Source organism: Populus nigra, chromosome 3, assembly GCF_951802175.1.
Source record: "Populus nigra chromosome 3, ddPopNigr1.1, whole genome shotgun sequence".
Classification (NCBI taxonomy): Eukaryota; Viridiplantae; Streptophyta; class Magnoliopsida; order Malpighiales; family Salicaceae; genus Populus; species Populus nigra.
In genome coordinates this window covers 14746369-14767761 of record NC_084854.1, presented here as the reverse complement: position 1 = coordinate 14767761, position 21393 = coordinate 14746369, and the positions used below count along the sequence as shown (strand labels likewise).

The window sequence follows — 21393 nt, the reverse complement described above, 5'->3', positions numbered from 1 at the left end:
CTAATCTTGCTGGACTACATTGAGGATTTTTCCTACAACAAATAAAATATATATACAATGTTTTTATGTTAGATGATATGCATGCATCCTCACCTGATTTGAAATATAGGCCTCCTTTCTTCGATGTTTCATCATCACAGGGTGCCTTTGTTTGTTATTCAAAGCTTTCTTTATTCTTTAAATATACTGGTTCGTTCGTGTGCTAACCTTCCACTCAGATGTAAGTGCAGTGCCCATCTTGGGTTATCCATGATGATTACTGCTCTCGGTTGTTCTCAAGCTTGACCATGCTTTCAAGTGTGGTGTTGCTCAATTCATCCTGAAGGATTGGAACAAATCATCCATCTCCTAGATTCTCTCAACAATTGTCCTTTGATTGGTTATGTGTGTTTTGCCACCACTCATCAAGAGGTTTTCTAGTGTTTAATCTCATTTTATATTGCCAATCAGTCATGGACTTGCCCCCAGTTGAAACAATACTCTTCAAATATATGTTATCATCAGTCTTCTTGGAAACTATCCAATCATCTAGACATGCATATCATAACTTGCAGTACAAAGGCTCATGGTTGTATGCTTGGTGTTATTCTCAATAGATTCCCCTCAGCTCTTCTAATTAGATTGTGAAAAGAAATGTCTCGACCTCATTAATGATGTTGCTTTTATCACCCATACTCATGCAATGAAGTGCATGTTTGGCTTTAAACCAAATTGTCTCATAATCAGTCTTCATGGTGGGTGCCTTTCCGACATTCATTCAATGCAATTGTGTGATAACATATGTCGATAACCATGTTTCAAAGAATGACAATATGAGATTGTCCTTTAAGTGCAGCATCATTCCACAGTCAGTCTTAGTGGTGTGCATCTTTTCACCATTCCATTACGTTCACTCGTGTATCCTCATCGATCGCTAGCTATGTTTCAAAAGATGATGATATGAAAGTCTCTTTCAGGTACATTTTTATTTCTCCATTGATGACAGGGTTCACTAGAGCATGGACTATTTTGGAATGACATTGCCCCCAATATGATCTGAATGTGCTCGTTCATTGATTATCTTTCTTTGAACACTATTGTCTTCAGTTCATTGATTCATCATTTAATCATCTTTCATTGCCTCATAGCTGATCTGAATACTACTTGTTTTTCCTTCTCAGGGTCCACTATATTACCCCAGCTGCTCAACTTTTCAAGGAGTGTCGATGAGCATCAATGTCATTTCTATCAAGGATTTCGCTTATCCAATCGATGTTCTTCTGTGTTTGATAATCTTTCTTGTTTTGAAATCAACTCTCATATTTCAAAGATCATGTCTATTCAAAGTCTAGTTTGTTGAAATGAAATCAGAGATGTCTTTTTTTGAAAAGACCTTTTAAATAACAAGCTTTTTGATCAAGAATCCAACACACGGTATTTGAAATATACACTCCTTTGATTGTCATGTATTTTGAAAATAGAAATTGACCCGTTGTACGACTAAAATGACCCTTTTTTTTCATGGTTCGTTGTATCCATTTTAGACTTTGATTTTGGGTATATCTTTTGATGGTCTGTGATGAGGTGATCTTTTTTTGTGAATTTCAAAAAAACAAGATGTTTAAGTCAAAACTCAGGCTTTATCAAGAAAGGTTGTTTCTCTTTTTAGCACTTATTTTATCAGCATGCATAATAACCAATAGCTTAATTCATAAAGTCATGACCCTTATGGAAAAGCTCTTTAAGTTTTGAAAGTGTTATTTATCGGTTCAAATTGTTTGCTCGATTGAAAAAGGCTTTCAAAAGCACGTAATGCAGGCTATGATTCATGGCTATGAAAAAAAGGAATTTTGCAGGCTCAAAAGGTGTTTGAAGGTTTCAAAGACCTAGGATCAACATCAATTATTCATCAACTTTTTTTCTATTTTTGTCTTTGTAGAGGAAACAACATATAACTTTGGTAACCTCAAAGATTAGACTTATCTTAACCTAAATCATAATGCAAATCCACCTTTCCTTGATGAATAACCAACCTTAATCATCTGATAACATCAGAGGCTTTATAATGGATACCAAAAGTCATGTTTATAGCTTAGTCTTTTTTCTGGTATTGACTTTTGTTGTGCCTTTCTTTGATTGAAATTTCTTTTGCTCTTCCTAGACTTGATAGGCGTTCTCCTTCCTTTATATTTGACTTGCCTTTGAGCGAAGACAATTTCAACTTCTTTTTTTCAATTTTTTTTTCTCTCTCTTTTTTTTTTTTGCTTCCTTATAGCCTTCCTCAAAATTTTCTTATATGCCCCAGTCTATGTGTTTTCTTTTAGCCCTTTCTCAATCATTGGACTTTTGTTCTAAGCCTTCCCCTTTATCCATTCATTATATCAATGTCTCCAAAATATCTCTCATCTGCTCCCAGTGTGAGGTGTGATCCTAGTCAGGGTTTTTATGAAAAGAATATTCTATCCAGCTCAAAATGGGACTACAATGGATATATTTTTTAGAAAGTGAAGGGATATCAAAGATGGCCTTTTCTCATTTCAAGCAAAGTCGGTGAAGGTGATAGGATCATGCCAAGACCTTTCTTGACCCATTACAACTAAGACTTGATCCCCCAACCTCGTCCTCTTATTGCTGGTGACACCCACATTGGTTGATGAGCCCTCCAGTATGACAAGGACCTTTGGGATCGCTGGTCCCTGTTATCTCGATTCATCTCCCTCCCCGTCCAGAGATGGATCCTTTTTTAAGAACTATATGAGATATCCTTGTGCCAAGAGTATCTCCACCTTTTTTTTAAAGCATAACAATCCTTGGTGTCATGTCCTCTCTCCCTATAAAACTAGCAATACTTCTTGGAAAACTTGAGGTTGGGATTATGCTTTAAAGGGGGAGGATATTGAAGTAAGTTTTGACCTCTCAGAGCCGTGTAGATCTCCGTGTAACTCGTGTTTACAGGGGTATAAACCATTTCTGTTTTAATGGGATGTTCCTTGAGGGGTCTTTTCTTCTCAACCTCTTGTTGTCTGATTAGGGAACAATTCCAGCTAGGGGGTTCATCATTGATGCCTCCTCCATGGACTTGAGTGGAGCTTCTATAAACCCCTAAAGCTTTCTCTACTCTTATATGACTTTTAATCATCTGCTTCATTCTTAGGAGAGTTTTATTTCGTAACGGGTGGAGTTATTTCCACAATTCTTCATTTCTGACCCCTTTAATTAAAGCCTCATAGACTATGGGCTACAGTAGGTCCTCCACCTAAAGCATTTCTTCATTAAATCTCCTCAGATAGGCCTAGGTGGACTCTTTCTTGCCTTAGATAATTCCAAATAATTCAGTAAAGCTTTTCTTCATTGGGATATTGGTGCTGAAACGTGTAACTAGCTTAGCACATAGATCATGGAAGCCTGGGATTGACCCCAACTTCAGGTTATTGTATCATGTCATTACATTCCCCCTGAAGGTGGTGAGCAATATCTTACACATCAAATCATTGTCATGGATGACCAGCTCAAGGTTCCCCGTCACATTCAGGATATGCTCTCGAGGGTCTGTAAGTCCATCATACGTGTCTAAGCTCATCTTTACGAATAAATACTCCATGGGTACTTTGGCTTCCAAAACTCTCTTGGACAGTAAAGAGTCTTCCACCTGATAATGGTGGGCAGGTCGGTGATGTCGTGAGTCCTCCTCAGCCATTCTTCTATGTCGTTCTTGGTGTGGGCCGAATGAACTGGATGAATCTAGTATGGAATAGTGGGAAGGTGATCTATTTATCTCCCACGATAGCTAGTTTGAATTCTGCAAGAATGCTCACTTCTTATTAGCAACGTGGGGCGGTAGGAATGTTCTAAAGTTAGACTAAGAGAATGACGCCTGGGTGGTTCCCCTTCATTTTATCCATACCCTTTGGCGTAACTAATACGTCTTTGGGCTATAGGTGTCCTTTGTGGCTGAGGTGGTAAATCGTGTGTTGGGACATCATGAAGAGGTTGAGGATGAATTGTGAGCTATCCTTTCAATGTGATGACCTCCTATGAGAGCAAACGTATCTGCTCAGCCATCTTCTCAATCTGGGGTTAGACGGACGTACCAGCAGTAATGTGGGCATCCGTGATATGCCCTGGTGTGTGAAACCCTGGAAAATTATAATTTAAATATGCAGATGCGTAAACCCTCATGTAAATGTAAGATTGAAAGTCGTAATATTTCAATGAATGATGGAAACCAAGATTAGAAATAATAGATAAATAATGATATATAATGGAAAAGATGACCTCCATAAAATGAATTTTGATTTAGAATTCATAAGGACAGAGAAACTGGTAATGTGTTTTAATGGATAAAATAATGAGAAAAATGATAAAATATTTCTAGGAAATAAGTGAGGTAATAAAGAATACATTATAATAAAGGATAATGCAATGAAAAGGGTAGGACTGAAGGTGCAAACACCGATTAAAATTAGTGATGTTATTTTAAAACGGTAATAAGCCCGATAAATAAGTAAAGGTGGAAATTCTAAAATGAATAAATTCCAAAATAATAAAATTACCTTAAAGGGTTAGAAGGACAATTGATATGATTTTATGTGAAGATTGAACAAGAAAAATCTAGATTGTTTATGAAAAGTCATGAAATGACCAATTTTGCATTAGAAAGCAAAGCCCTCGATCCAATCGTCGGATCGGGATGCAATTTTGCATGAAGTCTATTAATATGTTTTCCTACCTTGGTTAAAGATCACATCCCAATTGGAGTTCAGTAAAGACTAGCGATTAAGCAGAAATAAACCGAATAGTTTACATGAAAAATAAAATAAAATACATAAAGGCATCAATGAGGGACATAATTGTAATTAGAGGAAAATGTACATTTAAAACAGCCAAAGGCCACCAGTTCAAGGAAAAGAAAGAAAAAAGAGAAAAGAGGGAGAGATAATGGAGAATTCGGCTAAAGAGAAGAGTGTAGAATTTGGAAGAAACAATAATACTCCGGTAGCCATATCTCTATATTCCACCGTTGGATCATGTTGCGTTTTTGATATATTGTTCTTCGCACACTCCTCTACTAACTGACCGGAGGGATTGGAAGGAACACAATCCGTTTGATAGAAATCATCATCTGAACTGTTCTGGAAAACAAAAGGAAATAATTTTGCAAAGAAGTTTGGTCGCCGGCCGATTTTTCTCTCTCTTACACCGTTGGATCATGCTCATTCTTGGATATATGGTGCGTCTAGATGTTACCTTCATTCTGGACGGTGGAGATCGGAACATATTTCTCCGGCAAGGTTTCATGCATGTTGAACAGTAGCTCGCCCATTTTCAGGTAAGCTCGGTTGTATTCAGATCTAGGGAGATTTAACCATTGGATCATTATGATTTTGAGTTATATTATGCACAACTCTATGATATGTAGTCTGACCGTTGGGTTTGAAACAATAATCAGAGGTTGATGACTTATTGCCTTTTGAATCTATTGCTAGTTTTGGCAAAATGTAGTAATCTTGATTAAATACATGTTTTGATGAAATTAGAATTGTGTGGGTGTAGGTTTTATGGAAGATGTAATGGTAAAATATGTTCTTGTTATTAGTGTTATTATAGATTAATTGTCTATTCTTTATATGAGGGGAAGAATGATTATTGTGTAAGAATAGTAAGGAACATTGCTATATGAACATGTTGATTGAATAGAACATGATGATTAAATAGAAAGCTAACTTGTTGGTTGTGTGGATATAAATGGGGTGGAACCATAAACAAATTGAAATGAAAGAAATTTGGAAAAATAAAACATATTTAAAGCTAGCCATGAGTGTTTTTAGCAAATGGTTAGTTAATGAAGGTTGTCATGGATCCCAATTAGTAGGGTGAAATTATTGTTGTGATAATGATCTGAGAATATTAATTGTTAAGGTTTGTCGTATATGTTTAATCGCATGAGGAGAAAGCGAAAGAAAATGAATAGTTCATCATTTTGTTGTATTAATAATAATAATAGGAGAAATCTCAAAAGGAATGAGCTTCCTTATTTTGGTCTAATCTTGCTATATTGTAGAGGTAAGGAAATTGTTTGAATGTTTTGCTTTAGGATTGGTTTGAATTTGTGATTTAATGATGCCAAATGACCTTGGATGATGTTGATTTTGCATTAAAATAAGTTGGAAGTTGAAAAGGATTTCGAAGGAATGAAAATCCTTGTTGTCCAAAATTTTAGCTATAAAGAAGGGGCTATTGTGATTGTTGATTTTGAGCCTTAAAACAAAATAATTTGAAATTGATATCTTCATAAAAGTTGTATCTCTATGTTTAGCCTTTCATAGAGATAAATCACGACCAAAACTGAGTTTTACAACTTTAGTTATGATTAGGACACTAGATAGTGTTCTGGGTTGGTTAAGCTTAATTGATCGAAATTAGATAATTTTTAATCGTTGCTTGGAATTGCTGTTGAGTGATGGTTTTGATAACAAAATTATAAGAATGAATATATACATTAAAATGAGTAAGAGTATGAGATCTTAAAGAAAATTCCTTGTGAATAGTTTGAGAATACTAGTTGAATGAGAATTAAATGAAGATGTGATGGTGGTTGTATTGTTGATAAAAATTGAATCCCTGGTGGTACAGGGAAAGCTGTGGGGACTGGACAATTGCATGGAGTGGCAGCACGTGCACCTATTCTAGGTAGGTGACTTGCACCTTCTCTTTTTTATATATGTTGAATAATAAAATACTTTATCATGAATGTTACCATATTGCGTTAGAACAGATATTAGATCGTCGAACGCTTAAATGTTAACAAATGGTTAATTAGTTTCGGCTAATGGCATCCGAATGGATGACAAGGATAAATGAATGATTAGCTTCGGCTAATGGCATCCGAATGGATGACCGGGACGAACGATTGATTAGCTTCGGCTAATGGCATCCGAATGGATGGCCGGGACGAACGATTGATTAGCTTCGGCTAATGGCATCAGAATGGATGGCCGGGACGAATGAATGATTAGCTTCGGCTAATGGCATCCGAATGGATGGCCGGGACGAATGAATGATTAGCTTCAGCTAATGGCATCCGAATGGATGACCGGGACGAACGATTGATTAGCTTTGGCTAATGGCATCCGAAGTGGATGACCGGGGTGAGTGAATGGTTAACCTCAGCAAATGATGCCTTAAGAGGATAGCTGGGTTTAAGATTATGATTGATTGTAAAAATTGGTGCATCTATATGTACTACAAGTTGTTTATACCAAGTACACAAAGAAATTATAAATGTTAATGCTTCATTTAACTGCCAGACCATTTAGTTATCATTATTATTATTATTAAGAATTGCATTCTCTTAAATGTTTTGTACTGCAGCAAGAACGTCACACCAACGAGATGTCTAGGAAACCCGATACACAGGAACCTACTTTTGCAAGGAATCGTGTAGATACATTCTAAATCTCAATGTATTACTGGATTGATTGGCTAACAAAAGAGGTTAGCCGGATGCTAAGTAATTCGTATGGAATTACCGGATTGATTGTGGCAACCGAGATGGGTTAGTCGGATTTCTTGGGTAATTAAGAGAATTACCAGGTTTATTGGTTAACAAGCAAGTTAACCGAATATGGGGTAATTCGTATGGAATTACTGGATTGATTAGCTAACAATTAAAATATGACTAAGATATTGAGTAAATTAATTAATTTGGTTATTGGGTAGACACAATGACTTAGAGATCGGAGGGGAATTGATAGATAATTGATTACCATAGTGTTGGTGGCTAAGGATACATTACAATGATACTCAACGCCATAATAACGGTGGCTAAGGGCATAAATTGATACTTAGCACTGTAATGATGGTAACCAAAGTTATGTGACGGATGCTTAGTGACCATAATGTCGATAACTAAGATTGTGTGCGAATGATACTTAGCAACCGTGGTTACAATGCATATGATGTTAATAAGAAAAATGAAAGGGGTTCGGCACGAATGGAAGAATCAAATGGCATTGATTAACTATTCCGGGTCGAGAATAGGTAATGATATCAATAGGTCACATTGGTATCGACAACCATTTCTGGTGTGATTAGCTACTCCAGGTAAGGAGGCTAATGATGTCAAGGGTTCTTGACATCGACAATTTTGATGGTAAACCAAATATGAATAAGATTTGATTAACTATTCTAAGGAAGGAATAGTTAATGATACTGATCGGTTGTATCGATATTGACATGTGAATATAATTGATTAGTCTAGCCCAATATTAGAAGACTAATGATACTAATGAGATTTATTAGTTTCAGTGATTACCTTTTAGCAATAGATTCAGAAAGGCAATATATGGATTAGTCATTCCAAAAGAATGAAATAAGCTAATGATACCAAGAGAGGAATATCTTGGTATTAAGTGAGAATTGATTTATAAGGAGATGGTGTTCGCAAACCGTTGAGTTGTGTTGAGATTTTCAAAATGAAATTATTCATGGCAAATGAGATAGGATATTAGATAGATATTGGTAATAGATGAAAAATATATGTTGTAAAAGAGGTTTATGCCTAATTTTATATATCAAAAGAAATTCCGTAGAGATTATTGTCTGCCATTGTTATTGCTTGTTACTGTCTTTTATAATTATGTGTACATGTTAATTTATATTTTCAGGTCCATCAGGGTCGTGTCAAGAGTGATACTAGTTTAGTTTGTCTTTTGCTTTTGACCATGTAAATTATTTGTAAATTAAAAGACTTATCTCCTAAAACTTGAGATGTAATGTCAATTCGTAAATCTGAATGTATGCCTTTAATCTAATGGTTAAAACTCTAAGTACCTATTTAACCAAGCATGTTTATAGTTGAAATTGAATCTTTCATTTGAACTACATTATATGATGTTATTGAATAAGATGTGTTGTGTTGATGATAATAAGTTGGGTTGGGACCTAGGACGATTGGGTCGTAATTGAGTTATGAGGAGATGTGAGATATTAGAAGTGTAAGCAGGATATATGTCGATAACTTGGGACCTCCCAGTATAGGGGAGACTCTGCCGAAATTTTGGTGGAAATTTTGGTAGAACCTGTATAAAAAAAAAACTTAATTACCTGAAAATTTTCAATGTATCGCGAAAAAGAATGGAGAAAATCGGGGTTGTTACATGGTGTGTATGGATCGGCTATGGTGGTGCACTAGGTAAAACCTCATGTCAAAGCTTACTTTCTTGCTGGAGAAATAATTAGCTTTTTGTAAAGGTTCCCATAGACGGTGCCAACTAATGAGGTTATAAAAATCACAGGGAATATTATGGGATGAATTATTCCTAGAAATTCTCATACATCATTTATGGTGAATTCAATGACTTTCACTCCAAGACCACGTAGGCTTCTCCTTGGGCCAATCTCTCCCTCGTGGGATATAAAACTCTTCTGGAATAAATATCAGTATAAAGTCCCCTAGGGGTGTTGATAGGGGACCCTCCGAAGATCAAGTCAGCACTAGGAATATTTGTGTAAAGAACGACATTAATGAAGATATTAAAGAGCTTTTATGAATGTATAGAAAAGTTTGGAGAAGAAGGTCTAAAGGTAAGGAAAAGAAGCTGAGAATCCATCTTTTTCTTTATCTTATTTTCTATCACCTGATTTGAACTACCTTATGCAATGTAGGAGAGGTAGAAAAGTAATCTTGTATGATTAAGATAATTTTATCTTACTGCTCGTACCATCACATCTAATTAATACAAGCATGGACTGCTTGTTCGTATTTAATGGGATTGCAATGGGCATTATTAACATAGGCTCAGGGTATGGGAGGTTCAGTGTAGAATGACCCTTCAATCACGTACCCAATCTGAGGGACGTTGGGCTCAATTCACACCCTAAGCCTAGGAGGAATCGGGTTCAGCTATTTATTGTACCCAGGAATGGTTAGGGACTACCATGCTACTACCAATATGGAGTTGGGCATCGTCGCGTCCTCAACCCACCACGGGGCTAGGTGCAGGCGTGCCCTCGCCCAACGAGGGGTTGGGCACAGTCATGCCCCTTCCCAACTTATAGTTGGCCATCGAGAAAGACATAATCTCATTTTAGGTTGACTTTTGTATGTTGTCTTTTAAATGAGGTTGATTTGTAAAACTATGAACAATCACTTTTAAATCTATCAAAACATCTTAATCATATCAAATCAATTTTTACACTGTATAAATTTTTTTTTTACCAGGAAATTGTGTAGAATCAATTTTTTTTAACATCAATTCCAATCTCATCAAGGACTTGGTTCACTTGTTCTTCAGTTTCCTCTTCTTCCTTATCCCCTTCCAAAGCGTCATCAATGGCATCTCCCATCACCTCTGTCACCATTTCCATCTTTTCGTTCTGCCTCTCAAATTTTTGCATAATTTTCTGCCCATAGCCTTTGTTACACCTTTCATCGCTTGTCCCACTGCTTGTGTTGATTTCAATGACTGAGATTTATTTAAAACATCCATATCTTAGTATCTTTAAGGCATATAATCAAAAGTTCAATGTACTGACTTCATTATAAAACAAAAGGGATCAATAAATTTGTAAAATCTACAACACTGAAATTCTTGAGACCCGCATGAGGGAAAGAAAAAGAGCCCCTTAATTTTGAACTTTAATCAGAATCAACATTTACATGTCTCTCCATCTAAGATATTTTGGCATTTCCAGACCAGTCATAATTAAAGGAAACACAGTAGAGTATGAAATGAAAGAATATTTTCAATTTATTAGTAATTTTATCAATGTGGACTTCTGCCATGTATAGAAAACTCTTTCACGATTTGATTTGATTTTATTTTATAACAAGGATTCATTAACAATTTATTTTGTTAAAATCCTGCATTTTATTTTGATTTGCCTATTTAGGGTTTTAATGGGGAAATAGACTTGAGACAAGATTCACATGTTTGTATAATCTACAATGATGGAGGATAGTCTAATCCTGTTGTTATTAAAATTTATTTATGTTTGTTTATTGAGCTTTATTTATTTATTTATTTGGATATTTTATTTAGTATGCTATAATACTAATTATTTGTTCTAGTTAAAATTTTAGTATTTATATTATATTTTTCTAAAAATTAGATAGTTGATTAATTAAATAAAAGTTGCAATTATTTTCAACCCCCATTCCTGTTCTTTTTCAGTTTTTCTTCTCTTTTTCTAGCTTTTTTTTCTTAGCTTATTATATCATCTTCAAATCTATTTTCATCCCGCATCAACTTTAATATCAAAGCAAGACTTTTAATTGTTCTTATAGTTAATCAATCTCCAAGGACTTGTGAAAATCCTCAAAATTCAACACGGTTTGTAAACCTAGAAATTGTGTAGAATCACCAACAATAGCTGGAAAAAAAATTAATTTTTCTATTTACAGCCCATATCTGGAAAAAAAAAATTACCCTCGCATAACCACACCAGTGCCACGGCACCACGCTACCATGTCACCACCACCACCACAATGCCACGTCAATGACACCTCACCCCACTAACATGGCACCAACATATGAGAACATGTTGCCACTATAGCATCACACAACTAAATGTTACAGGTCAGTGCCACGTAAGCTGTTTTCGTCATGTCAGCAGCAGTTTCTTTCAAAAATTTTCCACCAAGCAATCATGTTGGTAAATCACTTTACCTTTTGCTATGTTGAATTTTAAGGTTCTGGTATTACACTTGTTATTCAACTTATCATTAATAATATTCTTTTGTGTCTAAAAAAATCTTATCTTATATTATACTCCTATATTTTTTGTTCACGTTATATCTTTGTTATTTAAATTTAGTCATTAATCTTTTTTATTAATTGTCGAGCTTGTTAAAACTAGTGAAAAATTATAGCTTTTATTTGATTAATTATTTACACTTAAGGATCTAACAGTGCATGGTTAAAAATTTTCTAGTGTTTTCTACTCTTAATATATCTTAACATTTTTAAAAAAATAGAATTAACTTTATTTTTGTATTATGGTTTCACTTGTAAAAATCATAAGTGATCTCAATTCCATTGATGGCTAAAAATGGCTTAAGGTTGACTTGAAAATGAACTAGTTTAACTCATCGCAAGTCATCATATAATATGGTAAAACACAATAAGTATGAATACAAAACATGCTTTGTCTTCAAATAAGAGTTTTCCAAAAATACAACCCAAATACCTTAACCTAAATCATCCATCTTTAAAACAATGAAACATTTAGTATTTTAGCCTCAACCTCAAAACATTTCCTTTAAGGTTATATATATTATTCCACTTGACATCGCAATGAACTCTAAAAAAATATAAGTTTTTGGAAATAGAGTGAAAATAAAAAGAGAAGTCGCCACCTAGTATTATAGTCATTATAAACCCTAACTGATCTTCAGAGTTCTAAGGTAAATGACTGGTTATGCTAAAGAAAATATATTTTCACCTTAAAACATCCTACTTAAAATAAGATATATTGCTACTTGTTTTCTATTTGAAATGGTATGTTGTTCCTGATCTACCGGTGGTCCATCCATATAGGTCTACTTATCTTCCTATTCTATTACACTATCTTTTTTATTTTGTTTTTTTGTTTGAGAGACTTGGTCATATATAAAATTTGATAATGATCAATTTTATTTTTTTTTTTGAATGATGAGATCATGTAATAAATTGAACAAAACCAAACTAGGTTAATAGTCCACCGAAAGCATGATAAACACATAAAAACCTTAATTGTCTCTTGCATTAGATTACAACGAGATGACATGTTCGTGCGCTGCCGTGGGCTTATAAAACAAATGCACTTCATAGTGTTATAATTGTGAACCAGTGCTAGATAAGTAATAGAAATTAAAAGTATGATGGAGCAAATATTTCATGACAAAAAAAAATGTTGTGTTGGTGATCAAAAACTTAGAGATTGAACAAAATGATTTGTAGCAATCTACAGTGTTTTGTGAGGAAAGATACAGTGCTTTCGCCACATGATTTAGCTTTTCAGTTAATAAAAAAAAAATTACAAAGCTAAATTCTCTACCAACTTAATATTAAAAAAAAACCAACAAAGATAATTTTGGAAGGAAAAAAAACCCATGAGAAAAAACGTTGTAGCAATTGACAATGTTTTGTGGGGAAAACTATAGCATTTTTCCCAATAAAATAAAATAAAATAACCATTTAGAAAAATATTGTAGCAATCCACAGTGTTTTGTGAGAAAAACTACAACGCTTTCCTCATATGATTTAGTTTTATTGTAATTATAATTCTTAACCAACTCAATATTAAAAAAAAATCGACAAAGATAAATTTAGAAAAAATCATAAAACAATTACATGGAAAAACACTGCAACAATTCACAGTGTTTTAAAGAAAAAAAATCACATGGGAAAATAAATTACAAAGCTAAATTCTTAATCAGCTCAATATTAAAAAAAAATTGACAGAGACAATTTTAGAAAAAAAAAATAACAAAACAAACACCAAAAAAAGAGAAAAAAATCATGTTGGAAACACTGTAGCAATTCACGTGATGAAAGCTACAGTGCTTCCCCACATGATTTAGCCTTATTTGTAATGACTTGTAATTGTAATTCACAAACAACTCAATATTAAAAAAATAAAATTGAAAAAGATAATTTGAAAAAAATTATAACAAAAAAAACCATGCGGAGAGACACTGTAGCAATGCACAATGTTTTATAAGAAAAGCTACAATACTTTCCCCACATGATTAAGCTTTATTACAAAGTTAAATTCTAACCAACTCAATATTAAAAAAAAAAATTGACGAAGAAAATTTTGGAAAAAAAATATCACAAAAAAAGAAAACACAAAAGAAACTAGAAAAAAACCATGTGAAGAAAAACTGTATCAATCCATAGTGTTTTGTGAGGAAAAACTTGTATTTATTTGTAATTGCAATTCTTAACCAGCTTAATATTTAAAAAATAAAATTGACAAAGATAATTTTAGGGAAAAACATAACAAAAAAAAAACCATGTGAGAAAAAACACTATAGCAATCAACAATAATTTTCGAGGAAAGTTACAGTGCTTTCCTCACATATTGTAACTGTAATTTTTAATTAACTCAATATTAAAAAATAAAATAAAATAAAAGATAATTTTGAAGAAAATCATTAAAAAAAATCGCGCGGAGAAACACTGTAGCAATCAACAATGTTTTAAAGAAAAAAAATTACAAAACTAAATTTTCAATCAGTTCAATATTAAAAAAAATCGACAAATATAATTTTGAAAAATAAAGAAATAAAATAGAAAAAATATGTGAAAAAATATCACAGCAATCCACAGTATTTTAAAGAAAAAATTATAAAGCAAAAATTTTAACTAGGTCAATATTTAAAAAGTAAAATTAACAAAAATAATTTTGGAAAAAAACAATAAATAAATAAAAAATAGGAAAGTTGAAAAAATAATAATTTTGAAAAAAAAACAAGTAAAAAGGTAAAAGTTAGCCAAAAAAAAGAGAAAAAGAATCATTGTGGATTACTGTTGTAATCCACAGTGATGTAGATGTGGGGAAGTAGTGATTCTCCTATACCATTTAAATATTATTAATAAATAAACACAAACACATACATAAAGTTTGAATTAAGTCCAAGCATTGCTATTCTATATGATTATTATACAAAAGAAATAAAAAAAAAATTAAGTTCACTGCCGAAACTAAATAAATGAAATCCCAGTGTCCAGGTATTAGTGTTTAGCTTTAGAAAGGGGACCTAACATTTATATATTTTAACAAAATGGAATTCAACTTAAGCATGTAAAAAAACTGAGAGCGTGTTTGGCAGTGTGGTTGCGGGTGCTTTTCAAATAATTTTTCGTGCCAAAATGCATGCCAACGATGTTTTTTTATTTTTTAAAAATCATTTTTGACATCAGCACATCAAAACGATCCAAAACGTACAAACCATATTAAATTTTAGTAAAAAAAAAAATTCAAATTTTTTGGGAACGCAGCTGCGGCCGCGTTCTCAAAAAATTTGAAAATTTTTTGTTTTTATTTTTTGCTAAAATTTAATATGGTTTGTACGTTTTGGATCGTTTTGATGTGCTGATGTTAAAAATGATTTTTAAAAAATGAAAAAACATCGTTGGCATGTATTTTAGCACGAAAAATTATTTGAAAAGTAGCCGCAACCACATTGCCAAACACGCTCCATTGGTCAGTGATGGCTTTCTCCGGACTCTCTGAAGGACAAGACTTTCTCCGGACTCTCTTTCCAAGGACCCCACTTTGGTGGGGCATATTTATAACCAGTCTTCGTTTTCACTGAATTTTGACTTGTTTACAAGCAGGACCTGTATAGTTTGGGGGCAAGGAAGCTTGGGGTAACTTCACTCCCGCCATTGGGTTGCGTTCCTGAAGCCCGAAACTTTTTCGGATATCGTGGAAATGACTGTGTCTCCTGGGTCAATACTGTTGCACGGCAATTTAATAAAAATCTCAACTTAGCTGCAGATAATCTCCGAAAGCAACTTCCGGGTCTAAAGATAGTTGTCTTCGATATCTACAAGCCATTGGAGGATCTGGTTAAATCTCCTTTAACTTATGGTCCTAACCTTTCTCATGAACATGTTAAAAAACCTTTAGGGTAATTTGAATTATGACTACAAGGATGAATTCTGACCTCTCTTTTTTTTCCTATAATATGTGGTAGGTTTTGTCGAAGCAAGAAGAGGATGCTGCCAGACGAGGACTGCTGGGAAAATATCAGTATTGTGCAATCCAAGGTTGCCAGGAACTTGCCCCAATGCCACTCAGTTTGTGTTTTGGGACAGTGTCCATCCTTACGAGGCTGCTACATGTTTTGATATTTAGGATTTGATGTTTATTTTTATAATTTTTCAAAAAAAAGTTCTTGAATTTTTTATGACAGTTTCATTGTTTTTATTTTCACTTTTTAATTTAAGTTTATAATGTATTTTTTTTATTTTTATTTGTTTGATTTTTTTTCCTTTTGTTAATGGTTTTATTCCTTTTAATTTAACTTTCAAATTTAAAATTTGTCATTACCTTTTGATTTATGTTTTATTGCAATTTTAACATTCATTATTTTTATTGTATTTTTTTTATTTTGAATTTTTTTATGTTGTTTTTTTTTTTGTGATTTTAACCCTCATAATTTTTATATATATAGTATTTTCAATCTTATAACTCAGGTCATGATTAAAAAAATTAACAATAATTGATTTTTTTTTATCTTTTTTTTAATATTCATGTTGTTTTTATTTTCCTTTCTATAAAATTATCGTATTCTCATTTAATTTTTACTTTCTTAACAAATAAAATCACTGAGATATTTTTAGAATATTGTGAAGATATATATTCATAATATTGACAAGCGGTCATCTTTTGCATTGAATCATTATTTTTTTTCTTTGTTTGTTGTCAATATCTTATTTTTTTTAATGATATTATTAAATCAACAAAGTTTATTAACTCACTCAAGCCAATTACCTAAAATTATATTTTTTATTTTTAAAAAAAATATTTACCTTTTTATAATATTTTTTACATAGCATTGCCACCTAACTAGTTCCTTGTATAAAGCAATGGTAGTTTGATACTAGAGGATAGTACACAACTACGAACAACAATTTGATCAAGGATTCAAAAGATATTGTATATGGATTTGAGAAACGGTTTCAGTTTGGTTTGTGAGGGAGAATTTGTAGTATTTGGATTTTGAAACATCACAATGGGCTTCTTGGGTCTACACTTCATTGCTCTGGAGTCCGGCCCATTAGAAGGATAAACTAATCAAGGTTCCCAGCTGTTTTGGGCTTCATTGCTCTCGGTCGAATCCAATTTTATATCTTTTTTTTATTATTTATTTATTAGAATATAGTCTCACCTTTATTGATCCTTTGAGTGGATAGACGCTCTTTATTTATTTCTTCAATATCACTGATTAAAGAGAGGGCTCCAATGTTCAAAAAGTCAAATGTTTTACGTTGACGAAGGGAAGAAAAACACATTTAATTTATTTAAAATTAAAAGTTTTTTGTAAAGATATTTTAAAAATAAATAATAACAAATATAATCATTGGATAAATATCATCTCTATACCTTTTGTTTTAAAAATAAAAATATTCACTTTAAAATCTTTCTAAAAACAAATTTATTTTATATCTTTATCTTCGTTTCTTCAACCAAACATGTTTCAATCTCCATTTTTTTTATCTTTTTTATTCAAGAATAATAACCAAACCTTACCCAAAAGTTCATACCATTGTTTTTACTATACCAAATTGAGTTTATCATATGATAGTAATTTTGGGATCATTGTAGTTGTGTGTCTTGTATTAGTATGCAGTGAAGGATGATAATTTTAATACATATATATTTTAACTAATACAAGTTACTTGTTAAAAGTAGTACAAATGTGGATCCTCTGTAATGCATATATATTGTAATATTAGATTTTATTTTTCTTTACTATAATCTTTTTAGTTTGATTTGTCAAGCACTACATCACGTCTATAGTATAAATATTTATAAATTTTATCAAATATAATCATAGTTTATTAGTGGATCATGATAATTAATACCCTTGTAACAGATTAGAGATACCAAAATTTAATAGTTGTTTTCCATTGAACATTAGGTTTTTTAGTTCCAAGGTTTAATTATTTGTGGTTTTTCTATTTTTAAAATTATTTTATATTACTTAGATCAAAATACTTCTAATAGTGGATTTTATATATATATATATATATATATATATATATATAAATGGTGATATTAAATATTGGTATACATACATACAAGTAGTAAGTCTTTTTTTTAATTAAGATATTCAAATGTTATCTTCTTCTTCTTTTTTTATCATTACTCATATATCATAGAATTTAATTTCTTCAAACAAAAAAGAAAGTTTAGTCTGTCAAAAAACAATCTCAACCCAATAACTTAAGCTTTTAGGTGAGATCTCATGATAAAATTTATATTATTCTCTAACACACCTCCTCAAGTGAAAGCTCTTTGGGCTTGAAACTTGCACAAACTCACATTACCTTGTACTTAATTTTTATTAAATAAATGGGGTTGGTAAGATTCGAACTTGTGACCGCTTGGTCATCAAGGCTCTGATACCATATCAAAAAACCATCTCAACCCAATAACTTAAACTTTTAGATGAGGTATAATTTATACCTCTAACATAATTTATATAAATTATATAAATTATAAATTATATTATTCTCTAACATAGTCATACTACTTTTTTTTTCTTGTTCAAGAATTTATTTGTTTCCAAATATTATTCACCCATAAAAAATTTATTTTAAAAAATTTAAAATAGATTAATTTAAAAAATTTAAAATTCAAATTTAGATGCTTATTGTTTTTTATTTGAATTAGTCTGAAATTTTAATAACTAGAAAAAAATTTCTTAAAAAATTTTAAATATGTCAAATATTTATTTAAATTCAAAATTCTACTAAAGAAAAGGATAGCTTACTCTATCAATATTTTTTATATATATAAATGTGGGGATTAACAACTTATGAAGTGGAAATAATGCCGCTTTTTATAGAGCTATATTAGTGAAAATGAGCCATCAAGTACTAATCACGCACATAATAACTATCTGTAGCAAACAAAATTTCTATAAATTGTACTAATGACGTTCAGTAAAACAAAAAATCAAAATTAATTAATTAAAATTATTTTTTTATATTAATGATATCATCGGGCCAACTTGTGCATCAATCGAAATTAAATCCATCTCCAAATGATCATAAGAGCTTAGTGTATTTAATAGGATCTTAATAGATTGTCCTCGGCCCGAGGTTCGAACCTTCTTAGCCATGTGGTTTACTGCTTAGGATTAATTAAGGAAAATTAGCTCAGCTTGTCCTTGTTTTTTTAGGTCAAGTCTCTAATCTATCGGATCCCTACAAGTCTAATTGCTTCTAATCTGTCCATATATTTTAGGTCATTTTCCAATCTATATTTGGTAGATAATTTAAGTTATGCAACTGAGAAGAAACTCAATACAACCTAATTTATTTTAAAAAATGGTAAATTTCAGAAAATTGAATTATAAATTCATTTTTTTAAAAAAAAAGGTAACCATAAAAAAAAATGAATTTATAATTTAAGTTAGATAAAAATATCTTAAATAAAAATAGATAAGAGGATGGTCTGATATTTAAACATAAATTAAAAGCAATTAGATTTATAAAGATTGGCAGAGACTAGATATAAAATACAAGGATATATTGATCATTGATCAAAAAATTTTACTTCATTTATATAACTTTTTTTAATTTTTTTCTTATTTGTGTTGATTGGACTTGATGATTTGTTTTATACTATAGTTTTTTTTTTTTTTTGTGCGGTCTTAAAATATATCTCAACACTAAGTTGGTTCTTGAATTTACAAAAAAGAATTTGGTTTGATTTTTTTGAGAAGAATTAAAAATAAGGGGATGAAAATTGAAATTGAGGTGAAATGATAACTCTTTATTTAAAAAAGAATTTTTTTATTTCTTATTAAATATGAGCGGAGGGAGATTAGCATCCAATTCAAGGAGCAAATTGGATTCACCAGGCAACAACTTGCTTCCTCTCATTTTACCGTAAAAAAGAAGAAGCTTACTTCCTCTCAATTTAGTTTCTAATTAACTGGGTCCTCTCTGTAGTGACAGTCAAGCCTCTGGAAAAGAAAAGGAAAGCAAATTACTTCCTCTGGAATTCGAATCGGTAATAATATTGTAGTTAGAACGAATCATTAATTCTGCTATTGCAAACTTTAATTACAACGCTCACACTGACAGTAACCAGGCAAATCACTTCCACCGTCCTACGCAATAGAGCAATATCCAGGTGGAGAGTTGGGTAAAATCCGTTGTCACAGGTAGCTGTGACGTGATCCATGGCCAGTAAGCCACATATACAGAGGTCTTGTGGTCTGGGTCCGGTCCCCACTCAACCACCATATCGGTTTTGATGAGAGGGTTTGAGCCACCTTCTCCTCCTATAAGGAAAAACAAGAGTACATTTAATTAGTTGAGGAAGTAGTAGTAGTAGTAGGTGGGGAGAGAGCAAGTGTCATAAAAAATGCAGCGTATTCTGTCAAATTAAGCCTCCCTCTCAATAATGGCAGTGGTGGACTTGTTTGAAGAAACGAACCGAGTGATGGTAGCTGAACAAATCATCAAGAATCAAAACACAGTTGTTTCTTTGTCAAGCAAAGCTGCGCTAATGACACCAGCAAGAAGACAATGATGTTTAGCAAAGAAAAATGAAGTGTTTGTTAAAGCTTCAATTACAAGACCTAATCTAATTGAAAAAGTAGCTCTCAAGTCAAATGATCATGTCATTGGTGAAGGATAATCTTCTTATACAATATATCAGATAAGGTGCTGCAGACCAGATTCGCCTGCCTTACACAACCGTCTCCGGTCCCATCATCATGCATGTTGACGCCAACTAAGTCCCATGAAATCGTTTTCAGTTAGTTTCCCATTGTCAAGAGTATGCCTGAAGGCGGCGATACGTGTAGCCGTCCAGCCCCAGAGAGTCTTGTCATTGCGACATGGACTCATCAGCCTAGCCGGCTCTGTAATCCGAGCCGAAAGTGGACATCATCCCACTAAAATCATTACAAGTTTGTTCTAGCATGTAATGATTTTTATAAATAAACTGGAATTTCTATTTTCACGTCTCTTCTTGCTTAAAATGGGCACCAAAATCGATTTCATCACGGACGTTCTTTATCTTATCCAGCAAGACCTCTGCCCTGGAGGTGGAATGGCTTCGGGTTCCGGTCACCAGCTAGCCCTTGCGTAAGGGGAACAAACACCCAGGCTTGTCCTTGACATGGACGAGCCTTTTGAATTAAAGTCTAATTTAGGACCCACAGGACCAGGAAATTTGGATATGGATTATCAGCTCAGGATAGCAGAGCCTAATGTTTATAAACGTGGCAAACTCATCCATATGAAAAAAATTAAAAACAAAATAAAAGAACAGCCTGTGTGGATTCTTATCAGTATAACATTATCGGAGGACGATGCTGACGAAGTTTGTGGTGTCCTTTCATGTAGAAAGCAAAAGGATCCCGTCCAGATCAAATTGAAAAGACGGATATTATCGCCATTGCAGCATGAATAATACTCTCTTATTTTTCTTGCGTGGAAATGAAATCCAAAAAATACCATTCATTTGGACAACTCAGAAAGAGAGATTGAGCACAATTTTTTATTTATGTTTTTACAATGGGATTCTCTTCTTTCCTTTTCTTTTCCTGTTTTTACATTGAATATATATATATATATATATATATATATATATATATATATATTCTTTTGTTTTTTGTATAGGACGTATATTGCACGCCAATGCTAGTGGTGAAAAAGAAAAGGAAATTCATAA

At 32.5% G+C, this 21393-nt stretch overlaps 1 long non-coding RNA gene across 1 annotated transcript; it reads left to right on the top strand.

The window, feature by feature from the left end:
• The first annotated feature begins 4918 nt into the window (after positions 1–4918).
• On the top strand, positions 4919–8823 carry LOC133688801 (uncharacterized). Its single transcript, XR_009841206.1, has 3 exons — positions 4919–5308; positions 6613–6669; positions 8646–8823. It is a non-coding gene; the product is annotated as an uncharacterized LOC133688801 (long non-coding RNA).
• The last annotated feature ends 12570 nt before the right edge of the window (positions 8824–21393 follow it).